The sequence below is a fragment of the Glycine max genome, chromosome 18 (assembly GCF_000004515.6).
Source record: "Glycine max cultivar Williams 82 chromosome 18, Glycine_max_v4.0, whole genome shotgun sequence".
Lineage (NCBI taxonomy): Eukaryota > Viridiplantae > Streptophyta > Magnoliopsida > Fabales > Fabaceae > Glycine > Glycine max.
Genome location: NC_038254.2, coordinates 23,277,636 through 23,288,808, shown reverse-complemented (window position 1 = coordinate 23,288,808; position 11,173 = coordinate 23,277,636). Strand labels below are relative to the sequence as shown.

Genomic DNA, 11,173 nt, shown 5'->3' with positions numbered 1-11,173 from the left:
ATGTCTTCAGTCATTACATGCCTTCAAAGGCGACAACGGCCATCATTTGCATTTCGAAGACGACAATGTCTTCATCTCAAAAAGTTCAATATCTTTTGTCCCTATGCTTCATAGGACTTGACGTCCTTTGTTGCTATGCTTTTTAAATAATATATATATATATATATATATATATATATATATATATATATGTATATATATAAATGAAAAAAGAATAAAACGAGAAAAGAAAGAACTTCAATGTCTTCATGCTTTCACAGGTTTTACTGCTTCGACTTCCGCTAATGGTCGGTCGGGTGGAAATTCGGTTCAAATAAAATTAGTGTCTTATCTTTACTTCCCTTTTATCTCCAATAAAAGATAAGTAAAGAGGGGAAACTGTCATACCCTAATTTCTTCTGGGGACAATTGCTCGTCGACATGCAGATTTTTGCCAATCACGTTGAGCTGCTTAAAGCCAATTGTCGCGCGACCCGTAAGATTCCGCAACGTTTCAAAAGGAAATGAGCAAAAAACTCAAAATGGATGTGAAAATATCAATTCAAGGGGGTGTCCTTCAGCACTGGGCCCATTTAGACCCATCAGGAAGCTTCAACAGGAAGCAACCTGCTCGCCTGGGCGAGCATGTTGCTTTTGGAGGAAGCCTCCAGCTCGCCTGGGCGAGCTGGGCGGCAAGCTCCTCCCCTATTTTGGCTATAAAAGGGCGTGGGAGGCTGAGGGGAAGGGGTTCAGCACCCTTGGCAAGCATATTTCACTTAAAATTAGTGAAAAGAAGGAGAAAGAAGAAGAAAATCAAGGTCGAGGCGCTTTCGTAATGCTTTCGTGGCGTTTTCGTGATCAATTCCGTGAACGTTCTTCGCCGTTCTTCATCCGTACTTCGTTCTTCATTCGGTTAGCCCTTGCTTTAAGGATTTGAATTTGATTTATGGACCCTTAGGGGTCCCTTTTATTCTTTGTGCATCTTCAGTTCCTTCTTCGGTCATCGGTGATCTTTTTCTTTGTTTAAAGCAAGTTTTGACCGATCGTTTGTGCCATAATCTCGTTTAATCACCATTAAAATAAAATTCAACTGATTGTTTGTGTTGTAAACTCACTTAACCCCTGTTTAAATAAGTTTCGACCGATCGTTTATGTCGTAAACTCTTTTCATCGATGTAAAATAAGTTTTAACCGGTCATCAACTCCATGCATAAACAACTCCCGAACCCTTATTTTCAAAATATGCAGACTTTCGACCATTTCCATTTTTGTTTTTCTGATGTTTTCCTCGAATAAATGTTGGTGGCGACTCCACACGTTTTCCTTCAACGAAAGACACATCATTTGGCCCATCCGAGAGGCTCTTTCTGCGCCCACGCCAGAGGGTAGATTGCGTTAATTATAAAAGTCAATAAATTTATCTTGTAACTTGATGATAGAGTGAAAATATTTTATACTATTAGAGCATTTACATTAAATTCAATTATAACTTTCGTTGATTTTTAATACAATTTTTATTTCACAAATTACTAATAATGTGTTTGGTATGTGTAGAGCTGGATGGAAATAATTTAAGTGTATATTTGGATTAGTATTGTCATACCCTAATTTCGTCTGGAGACCATTGTTTGTCGGCATGCGACCTTCGTTTGACCACCTCAAAATGTTTAACACCCATCGTTGTGGAATCCGTAAAGTTCTGAAATGTTTCAAGAAGAAACCAGTCAAAAACACGAAAACGAGAGTGTATTTAGCAAAGTGGGGTGTGTGTAAATAAATTGTTGCACTCTAATTTCATCTGAGGACCATTTTTGATCGCTTCGGAAGGCTTAACACTCATCGCGGTGGAATCCGTAAAGTTTGGTGAGATTTCGGAAAGAAAACAGCCAAAAACACTAAAACGAGGGGTGAACTTATCAAGATAAGGGTGTAAATAGCAATTCAAATCTAGGCCCTTCCAAAACATTTTGGAAGTTGGGTTGCTTAAGGAGGAAGCAAATGGACGGCAAGCTCCTCCACGTTGTTGAAAAATGATTTCTCGGGCTTCCGTGGCTTCTATACTGCTTCTGTAAAATTTCCGAAAACCTTGAGTAAGCATATTTCACTTAACATTGGTGAAAGGAAAGAGAAAAAAATATGAAAATCAAATCCGAAACACTTCCGTAAGTGATCGAGGCCGTACCCGAATCAAATAAACATGAAAATGAAGTAACTAGGAAGTGATCCTAGGTCGTTTCCCAACGAGCAATGATAAACCAAATGTTCATAATATACTTGCAGTAACAGTAACGATTGGGGGGTTTGTTTGTTTTGTGATTTAAAGAACAGAATAAGTAAACTGGAATATGAAACTAATAATATTAAAAATGGGTTATTTCCTTTGATTCAGAAGCCATTCTCTTGTTCTGGGTTATGGAGAATTCATCCCTAACAGTTAACCACTTAATCCAACCCTATTTCAATTTACTAAGCGAAAATCAACTTAGGGTTGTCAATACGTGATTAAGCAACACATACATCAGTTAGCCATTCGTCCATTAAGCATGAACGCAAGTTAGGCTTAGAGGCAATTAATCAAACACGAAGCGTGCACAGATTAATATTACGAATGTGGGTTAACTGGTGAAGGGAAAACTGTCAAGAAGCCACATTATAAACAAAACCTTGAAGAGAGTTGAGCTTTGTCCTCAAAAGGAAACAACACCACAATATTTAGCCTTCCATAGATTCAAACAGAAAACGTAAATGAAACTTGAAGCAGAAACGTAAATGAAGCAGAAACGTAAATGAAACAAAAATGTAAATGAAAGCAGAAGAAGAAACAAGAACGAAATTGTAATTAGAAGCAGAAAATGGAAAATTTCATTACGTGAACAGTAGCATTCGAACAGAAAAACGTAAAACCCTAAACAAAACTCTGAATAATGAATAGCCTAACAGAATAGCCTTGCACGAATCCCAAGGCTGCTATTTAAAAAGAGTCACTCAAAGTAACTGGGCCCTATTACATTATTCTGGCCCAAACGAAATAAACACTGAACCACATAAAATAAAATTGCAATCTCCTAATTAGAAATTAACTAAAGTAAGCGCTGCTTTATTTGCCCTCTTCAAGTCCACAACCAAAATCTGGATTAAGCCCAATGTTTCATTAATTCCTGAAATTAGATTAAAAACATCAAATTAGCTGAATGAGCCCAAATAATAAAACTGTATAATTAATGTGACAATTAAGACTAATCAGTAATTAAAATGGTGCAAAAAGGGTTTAAGAAATAGAAGAAAATGATGGCACATCAAAACCCCCCTTACTTAGCCTTTTGCACTCCTGGGCAAAATGAAACAAAGAACAAAATCCAAGGATATCAAAGAGAGACAACCAGAACATTCACATATTCCTCAATGAACATCAACTAATGAAAGGAATAGGTAACATCTAACATAAGGAGATCCGAAAAGTCAAGACATTCATGAAAATCATCCAAGCAACCCAATCATGGCAAAATAGTTAATCAGCTCAAGAATGAAAATTGATAAAGCCTCACAAGATATACACTCTATCTCTCAAGTGTCTAGGCTACTATTTACCCTCAAAGCACCCATGAAAACAAACACCACATAAACTTGGCAAGATTCTAAAATTGACAATCAACCCATAAACACAAGCAAATGAGGATCAAAAGGTCTTTTAAGGTTGTAATGGGGCCAAGGACAAGGTATTGAAAAATATGGAATAAGAGGCTAAATCCCAAAGGAATAGATGAGCAATGGGGAATAAGTGCATATTAAGAAAAAATAAAAAATAAAAAGAACTAAAGATAAAATTTAAACATAAAGAGTAGAACCAAGAGTCTCATCATTCTTTTTCCATTTAAGATTTTATTCACTCAACTTTATTGCTTTTCTTTTTTCTTTTTCGATTTTTTTTTGCTCTGTAGCCTTTGAGAAACAACATCTCATTCAGCATGTCCAACATTTAACCAATATACAATGTACATCAAGTATGGCCCAAAATACATCATGAAGCATAGCCAACAAAACATGTTATCCAATGAAACAAAAAAAAACCCCCCACACTTATTCCCAAAACAATTCCAAAGCTCCAAAATTCCTTAAGGATATGATGATATCATGGTTTTTCACTTAAGGCTTGTAGTGAGCTTCAAAACAAGGAAAGGGAAACAAGGATCAAAAGGGCTATCAAAGGAATTAATTCAAGGTAAATCCATTTGGCTAGGAGCTTATAAGAACAAAATTGCCTAAATCATTTCCAAAATATGCATGTGAATTAGGAAGCATCAACAAGAATCAAGCCAAGGCTATTGTGCAAATAATCAATGGGGCAAAACACACCAAATGATTATGATGATGGATGGCTCAAATTCTCACAAAGGTAAACTCATCACTTTCAAATTGAGCTTTCAAAACTATCATGACATGTAGAGGAAAAGTAAGGATTTCAAATCGCAAAATGTCAAGAGGCTTTTTTTTTAAACAATTATCCATTTCTTGAACATATCCTCTAATTCAAAGAAAAAACATGCAAATTTGTACATGCACATAGAATTGACCTAAAATATTAAACTAGAAACCCAACAAAACTAACAACATTAACAAATTAACAAAACCAACAGAACTAGCAAAACCAAAGAACACTCCCCCCCCATACTTAAACAACACATTGTCCTCAATGTGGCATTGTTAAAAGATTAAAAGCAATTAAACCATCAAATAGAATCAGACAAGTGTAATAAAAGCAAAGAAGGAGATAGGAAAAGAAGAACTCCCTAAGTCATGGTGGAGGAAGAGTAGGGTGGATTAAGGAAGTCTCTTCCACCACTATGTCCACTAAAGAAGGGTTTGTGAGGAATGACTTAAGTCGATGTCCGTTGACCTTGAAGCTCTTGTTTGTAGAGTCGCTTTTGATCTCAACTGTACCATAAGGAAAAACATTAGTAACAACAAAAGGACCAATCCACTTAGACCTCATCTTACCACTCATGAGTCCAAGCCTAGAATTATACAATAACACTGTTTTCCTAACCATGAAGTCCTTCTTAACTCTCATGCTATCATGGAACTTCTTGGTCTTTTCTTTGTAGAACTTGGCATTCTCGTAGGCTTCTAGGCGGATTTCATCTAACTCACTCAGTTGCAACTTTCTTTCCTCACCAGCTTGATCCATAGAGAAGTTGCAAGTCTTCACTGCCCAGTATGCTTTGTGCTTAATTTCCACTGGAAGATGACATGCCTTTCCAAAGACAATCCGATAAGGAGACATTCCTATGGGTGCTTTGTAGGCAGTCCGATGTGCCCAAAGAGCATCATCAAGCCTGGTACTCCAATCTTTCCTGCTTGGATGCACAATCTTCTCTAAAATTCTCTTGATCTCCATGTTAGAAATTTCTTCCTGTCCATTGGTCTGGGGGTGGTATGGTGTGGATACCCTGTGTACAACCCCGTACTTTTTTAGCAAGGCATGCATTGTTCTGTTGCAAAAATGGGTTCCTTGATCACTAACAATTGCTTTAGGTACTCCAAACCTGCAAAATAGATTAGATCTGATGAAATCTACAACAACTTTAGCATCATTAGTTCTAGTGGGCTTGGCTTCCACCCATTTTGAAACATAGTCAACTGCAAGGAGAATGTAAACATAACCAAAAGAGACAGGAAAAGGGCCCATGAAATCTATACCCCGGACATCAAACACCTCACAGAATAGCATAGGTTGTTGAGGCATTTGTTGTCTCCATGTAAGTGTATTTCTTGCTCTCTGACACTGCTCACAAGTGATGCAGATCTTCCACACATCTTTAAAGATGGTGGGCCAATAAAAGCCACAATCAAGCACTTTGCGAGCTGTCCTTTGAACACCTAGATGACCTCCCGGTGCGGAAGAATGACAGAACTGCAGGACTGAGTCAATCTCATGATCTGGAATGCATCGTCTAATGACCTGATCACTGCACAATTTCCACAAGTAGGGGTCATCCCAAATAAAATGCTTAGCATCACTTTTAATTTTATCTTTTTGGGCCTTAGATGCTAAGGGAGGAAAAATAGAAGCAACTAAATAATTGACAATGTTAGCAAACCAGGGAGTAGAAAGAGAGTCAGAAATACTATACAGTATATACAAATGATCATCCGGGAAATCATCCCGAATGGGTGAATCCGCATCAGATACACGCTCGATCCGACTCAAATGATCAACAGCTAAATTTTGTGCTCCACTCCTATCATGGATCTCCAAGTCAAACTCTTGGAGCCAGAGCATCCATCGGATCAACCTAGGCTTAGAATCAGCCTTCTTCAACAAGTACTTTAGAGCTGCATGGTCAATATAAACAATAATCTGGGTACCAAGCAAATAAGATCGAAATTTTTCAAGAGCAAAAACTATGGCTAGAAGCTCTTTCTTAGTAGTAGTATAATTCGCTTGGGCAGCATCTAAAGTCCTAGAAGCATAATACATCACCCTGGGCAATTTATCAATTTTCTGAGCAAGGACAGCCCCCAATGCCTAATTTGATGCATCACACATAAGCATAAAAGGGGCTGTCCAGTCGGGTGCCTGGATGATGGGGGTGGTAGTCAGCGCTCTTTTGAGGCAATCAAAAGCCTTTTTGCATTTGTCATTAATGTCAAACTCCACCTCCTTTTGCAACAAGTTGGACAGTGAAAAGGCTACTTTGCTAAAATCTCTTATAAAGCGCCTGTAGAATCCTGCATGACCTAGAAAAGATCGCACCTCTCGCACACAAGAGGGGTAAGGCAATTGTGAAATAACATAAATTTTTGCAGGATCTACTTCAATACCCTTATTGGAAATAATGTGGCCTAAAACTATACCTTGCTCAAACATAAAATGACATTTTTCAAAATTTAGAACAAGATTAGTTTCGATGCATCTATTCAAAACTTTTTCCAAACTATCCAAACAACCATCAAAAGAGGATCCATATACAGTGAAATCATCCATAAACACCTCTATGCAATTTTCTAAGAAATCACTAAAAATACTAATCATGCACCACTGGAAGGTACCAGGGGCATTGCATAGGCCGAAAGGCATCCTCCTATAGGCAAAAGTGCCGAAGAGGCAGGTGAATGTGGTCTTTTCCTGATCCTTAGGAGCAATAGTAATTTGCATACAACCAGAAAAACCATCATGGAAATAGTAGTGAGATTTACCTGCCAGGCGTTCAAGCATCTGGTCAATGAATGGCAGGGGAAAAGGGTCCTTTTTGGTAACCTGGTTCAGCCTCCTATAGTCGATGCAGACTCTCCAACTGTTCTGCACCCGAGTAGGAATTAGCTCATCCTTCTCATTTTTTATCACTGTGAGGCCGACCTTCTTTGGGACTACCTGGACGGGACTCACCCATTGGCTGTCGGAGATAGGATAAATGATTCCAGCTTGCAAAAGCTTGGTTATCTCCTTCTTCACTACATCAAGAATCATCGGGTTGAGTCTTCTGTGTGGCTGTCTTACTGGTTTAGCTCCATCCTCTAAATTTATTCAATGCATAAATGTGGATGGGCTAATACCAGGAATGTCCGCCAGGGTCCAGCCTATAGCCTTCTTATGCTTCTTGAGAACAGACAACAACTTCTCTTCTTGCTCATCAGCAAGGGAGGCAGATATAATTACAGGAAAATTTTTGCTATCATCCAAGTAAGCGCATTTTAAATTTGATGGCAGAGGCTTCAATTCTGGTGTGGCCGGCTGGATAGTGGTAGAAGGAGATGGTTTCTCAGCTTGTACCTCATAAAGAAAGTCAGAAGTATGTGTACTTCCTAAAACATGGTTAGTTCTATCTGACTCTATAAAATCAATCTCGAGAGGTAAAACACCATCACCACCACCAGACATGCAATCAATATCAATTTCAGATTCACTCTCAGCATCAAATTCAGACATATGATCAAGTACAATTTCAGACTCAATGCATGAAGAATGAGAGGCATGCATATTAGAATAAAGATTAGTCATGTATTCATCAACAACATGGTCAATTATTTCAGCACGAAATACAGAAAGATCTTCAGATGGGTGTTTCATAGCATCCAGAATATTAAAATGAATAGTTATATCACCAAACTCCATGGATAGTGTGCCTGCATATACATCTATCTTAGTTCTAGCAGTTTTCATAAAGGGCTTGCCTAGAATGATGGGAACTGATCCTTGAGAAAATCCATCCTCCATATTCAAAATATAAAAATCAACAGGGAAAATCAGTTCACCAACTCTAACTAAGACATCTTCTATGAAACCAATAGGATAGGCAACACTTCTATTAGCTAAATGAATTACCATATCAGTTGACTGCAAGGGACCTAGAGATAGAGAATTAAAAATAGACAGAGACATAACACTAACAGAAGCTCCTAAATCTAGCATGGCATTGTCAAACTTACTATTCCCTATAATACAAGGTATGCTGAATGTACCTGGATCTTTACATTTTTCAGGAATTTGGGGGACAGATTTACCAATCAATGCGGAGACATTTTTGCCCATGCTAATTCGTTCACTTCCTTTAAGCTTCCGCTTATTAGTGCACATCTGCTTAAAAAATTTAGCATATCTTGGAATTTGCTTTATTGCATCCAGCAGAGGTATGTTTACCTCTACTTTTCTAAATGTTTCCAAGATTTTTTTCTCTGCCTCTTCCATTTTTTTGTTGGGAACTGCTCTTGGAGGGAATGGAAAAGGGATGTGCTGCTTTTGCAAATCAGAATTACCAGTGGAAGATTCACTTGCACAGAAATTGTTAGGTAAATTTTTGTCATCACCTTTTTTTGGAGTAGAGTGAAGTTGGGCAGGTTCATTTGCAGATGAGAAAGGTGCTACGGGTTGAGGTCCTTGACACTGCTTTCCCGACCTCAATGAAATGGCACTGACATTTTTGGGATTTTGGACAAATTGAGAAGGCAACTTGTCAGAATTCTGGGACTGTTGTTGATTTAATTGTGTAGCCAATTGTCCCATCTGATTAGTTAAGCTCTGAATGGAGGCTCTGGTCTCTTGTTGAAACTGTATGTTTTGCATAGTCATTTGCCTCACAAGTTCTTCGAGGGAAGGTTGCCGAGGAGCCTCAACTGTTTGTTGTTTTTGGGGCTGTTGCTGTTGTTGGATTGGTGGAGGAATGTATGGTCTGCTTGGGCCAGCAGTATTTTGGAAGGAAGGAGCAGGCTGCTGTTGTTGTTGTTGAGGGCTAGACCATCTGAGATTAGGGTAATTCCTCCATCCAAGATTGTATCTGTTGCTGGAGAGGTCATAGTTGTTCTACTGTGGTTGATTTTGCTGTTGAGGTTGAGGAGGTCTATTGTAAATGTTTGCAGCATGAGCTTTAGGCTGCTCAATTGCTCCAGGTTGCTGCATGGAAGGGCAAAGGTCTGTATGGTGGTCAGCAGAGGAGCATAAACCACAGACTCTTGCGACAGGTACAGATTTCTAATTCAAGGCCAGCTGGGTTACCAAGTTAACCAATGCATCTGGTTTGCCTTCAAGCTTCTTAGTTTCAGATGATGCAGATGAGTTTGTAGATACCTCATGCACTCCTCTAATGACTATAGCATCATTTCTGGTGCTAAACTGTTGGGAGTTGGAAGCCATCTTCTCAATTAAATTTTTGGCTTCAGTAGGAGTCATGTCTCTAAGGGCTCCACCACTGGCAGCATCTATCATACTTCTCTCCATATTACTGAGTCCTTCATAAAAATATTGGAGAAGAAGCTGCTCCGAAATCTGATGGTGAGGGCAACTGGCACATAGTTTTTTAAATCTCTCCCAGTATTCGTATAGGCTCTCTCCACTGAGTTGTCTAATACTTGAGATATCCTTCCTGATGGTCGTGGTCCAGGAAGCAGGAAATTTTTTTTCTAAGAATACTTTCTTAAGGTCATCCCAGCTCGTGATGGACCTTGGAGCAAGGTAATACATCCAGTCCTTTGCCACTCTCTCTAAAGAATGAGGAAAAGCCTTCAGAAATATGTGATCCTCTTGGACATCTGAGAGTTTCATGGTGGAGCAGACAATATGAAATTCTTTCAGATGTTTGTGCGGGTCTTCACCTGCAAGGCCATGAAACTTTGGAAGCAAATGGATGAGTCCAGTTTTAAAAACATATGGGACATCCTCATCAGGGTATTGGATGCACAAGCTTTCGTAGGTGAAATCAGGTGCAGCCATTTCCCTTAGAGTCCTCTCACGGGGTGGAGGTTGTGCCATGTTCTCGGAATGTTCAAAATCAGAATGCTCAAAATTATAATGCTCAAAATCAGGATGTTCAAAATCACCAATAACAAAATGCACAGATTCACCAGTAATGGAATGCTCAGAATGATCAAAAGGTATAAAATGATGCCTAACTAATCTATGAAATGTCCTATCTATCTCAGGATCAAAGGATTGTAAGTCAGATGGATTGCCTCTAGTCATACACTACATTCAGCATGCACAACTAGTTGCCTTGTCATGTAAATAAAGGTGTAGGTTTGAACTATAGCTACCCTCAAATGATATCCAAATGACTTGAAATTTTGTGAAAAACCTTATAAAATGATGAGAAGATAGCACATAAAATTTCAAACAAAAATTCAAAGTCTAACTATGGAAGCTAAAAATGGTAGGTTGAGAAAAATAAGTGAATAAAACTTGAAAAATAAAAAACTTTTGACAGAATCACTTTTTTGGATGATGGAGACTTCAGCTAGCCTATGGAGGGCTGCCATGGCGTAGGAAATTTTTTTCTACCCCAAATACATATATAATAATTGCGATTCTGAAAACCGGAGCAAAAGTTATGATCGTTTGAAGTTTGGACAAAAACAAAATTTGCTACTTTTTTGGAACTCTCAAATCTGACCAAACTAAAGGCTCTAGCTAATTTTCCTACAAAATATAGATTAAAAGAAGTTAGCACAAAAAAATTCAGCCAAAAATAACAACTCTAACTACTAAAACAAAAGATCCCAAATAATTCAGCAAGGGTGGTCGCTAAAATCCGTCGCTACATGATTTCTACTACTACTCTGTTTTGCCGCAAGCAAAAGTGGTCGCTAAGTTCGTCGCAAAACATTATTCACAGCAAAACACCCAAAACTGAAACAGGGAAAGCGCTTAACAGAAAAACTAAAAACAGAACACACACTAAACAAAATACCAGGACACTAAACAACG

At 38.4% G+C, this 11,173-nt stretch overlaps 1 non-coding gene across 1 annotated transcript; it reads left to right on the top strand.

Moving 5' to 3' along the window:
* The first annotated feature begins 9,737 nt into the window (after positions 1-9,737).
* LOC113000243 (small nucleolar RNA R71) lies at positions 9,738-9,844 on the top strand. Its single transcript, XR_003265534.1, has one exon. It is a non-coding gene; the product is annotated as a small nucleolar RNA R71 (small nucleolar RNA).
* The last annotated feature ends 1,329 nt before the right edge of the window (positions 9,845-11,173 follow it).